At 40.9% G+C, this 2,215-nt stretch overlaps 1 protein-coding gene across 1 annotated transcript in view; it reads right to left on the bottom strand.

Moving 5' to 3' along the window:
- The window catches only part of LOC120104991 (uncharacterized), a 24,171-nt gene extending 23,439 nt beyond the window's left edge, over positions 1 to 732 (bottom strand). Inside the window, exon 1 of the mRNA XM_089929900.1 lies at positions 1 to 732. This exon is cut by the window's left edge and continues 222 nt beyond it. The gene's annotated coding sequence lies outside the window, so the exon portion shown is untranslated.
- Between the last annotated feature and the right edge of the window lie 1,483 nt (positions 733 to 2,215).

Below are 2,215 nucleotides of genomic sequence, written 5' to 3'. Positions count from 1 at the left end.
AGAAGGATGAAGAGAAGAAGAGGAACGAAGCCCTGCAGCCTTCCTTTTCTTCCTTGCGTTGGAACCAAACGGTGGAGGAAGAAGGAGGCCACCAAGATCCTTTTCTTCCCTTTGTTGTTGGTGGCTGAAAAGAGAGGAGAGGAGGGTGGCCACGTGATGGAGAGGAGGAGGGCTTCTCATATCATTAGGGCACCTCCTTTCAAAGCCTTATAAAGGCATCTAGGGCTCCTATTTGGTTTAGTCCAAATCATGAATCAATTGGGTTCAATCTATGCTAGTCCTAATCCAATTAGAACTTGAATGAACCATGACTCAATTGAACTCTTCAATCCTAATCCAATTAGGAGTCATGTTGATTCATTAGATTAATAATTAATTAGGACTTAAGAAATCCTAATCCAATTAGGACTTGTTTAATTCTAGTCCTAATCCAATTAGGACTCTAATTTGAATTCGAAGTCCTAATCCGATTAGGACTCTAGGAATCCTACTCCAAGTAGGAATCCAAATTTAATTCAAAACTCCTAATCTAATTAGGATTGTAGGAATCCTACTCCAAGTAGGAATCCTAGTCCTACTCCAAATAGGATTTTCAGTCCAAGTAGGAATCCTAGTCCAAGTAGGAATCTCAGTCCAAGTAGGATTTCTAGTCCTAATCCAATTAGGACTCTAGGAATCCTACTCCAAGTAGGACTCTTGTTTTAAGTCCAATTAATTAATTCTCTTTGTTCCTTCTTCAGCTTATTATCAATCGAATTGATTACTTGTGATTCCATATCACGATTCAACCATCGGATCGGTCAATGCCTTTAGTGTGTGTGACCCCATAAGTTCTACTCTGACTGGTAGTGAGATATATTGTGATCTCTATCACAATATCATTGAAAACTCCTTTCAATGGGTCGGAACGATTCCAACTCTACTCATTAGGGCTTATCGATCATCGAGATAATCCCTATGAGTCCCACCATCCACCAGTGACACCTAGCAGCATGTAGTGGCTACCCAGCAGAATAGAATGATGAACCTCTAGGTGCAGTTATCATGTGATACAGTCCTTCTATCGTGGATCCCTATAGGACGGAGGGCATGGATAACTCGTCAAACCCCTTCGTCTGTCATTTGTCAAGATTTATTCGACTCAAGTTCGTTAGTGGAAAACTCTTTCTCCACTTTATATTACTGCCCTAGTCAAGGTCTTAGAACTCAGTCTAACAAATCACATAGGATCACTCCTCTTCTATCAAGGTCGATAGATTCCATGTAAGTGCATACCCTACTCCTACAGTGAACTTACTGCAGCCAATCTACACTACAAGGACCCATATGACTAGAGACCATGTATACGTGTAGTCAAACTACAATAACCTCACTGTGAGTAGCTGAAGCACCGCAGGTCAAAGGACCAGTCATACTACTGCAACATCAAGCAAGTCACTAACGAGTGGATAGACATCCAAGTGACTTCTTGTCTTGGTCACGCTCAGTACCCTTGTTCTCTAACAAGCACCTGCACTATCACTTCAGTGTCCCTACACTGTGGACTCAAGTCTCGTCCATCCAGAAGGAAAGTGATCTGTGCACTGATCGGATCGATCACCGTCCTCATGATGATCCATTGATCAGGAGCATTTAGAAATTAATCACCAATGATACATGGCTCAAATTCTCAACTCTTGAGAATATGCATCATCATCTTATTAATTTCTTGGACGATTCATAGACACATAAATACTATGAATGAAAAGATGCCTTTTATTTATTCTATAATAAATAGTCAAGTACAAAATTATGTTCCTAGAATTAACAATGTGTCAGCCAGATTGGCTTCTAGGGCATACATCTAACAATCTCCCACTTACACTAAAGCCAATCAGTCATATATCTAAGCCCCATCTTCTCAAGATGCGCTTTAGTTTTCTGCCGACTTAGCTGCTTAGTGAATGGGTCCGCCACATTTTCTGTGGAGTCTACTCTCTGATCCTCTACTTATTTTCTTTCGAGGTAGTCGCTATTAGGTTAAACTGCCGCTCTATGTGCTTCAATTTCTGGTGAGACCTTTGGCTCCTTAGCTAGTGCTATGGTGCCTTTGTTATCGCAGTAGAGTGTTATGACATCTGATGACATTACACCTAACTCTGCAATGAACCTTTTAAACCAAAAGATTTCCACTGCACCCTTAGAGACGGCTTAACATTCAGCTTCTAAGGTAGAA

The sequence above is a fragment of the Phoenix dactylifera genome, chromosome 3 (genome assembly GCF_051530095.1).
Source record: "Phoenix dactylifera cultivar Ajwa chromosome 3, Ajwa_hap1_PhDact_Kaust_v1.1, whole genome shotgun sequence".
In the NCBI taxonomy this organism is placed as follows: domain Eukaryota; kingdom Viridiplantae; phylum Streptophyta; class Magnoliopsida; order Arecales; family Arecaceae; genus Phoenix; species Phoenix dactylifera.
Note: the sequence above shows the minus strand (reverse complement) of the source record. Positions and strands in the feature narration are given on the sequence as shown.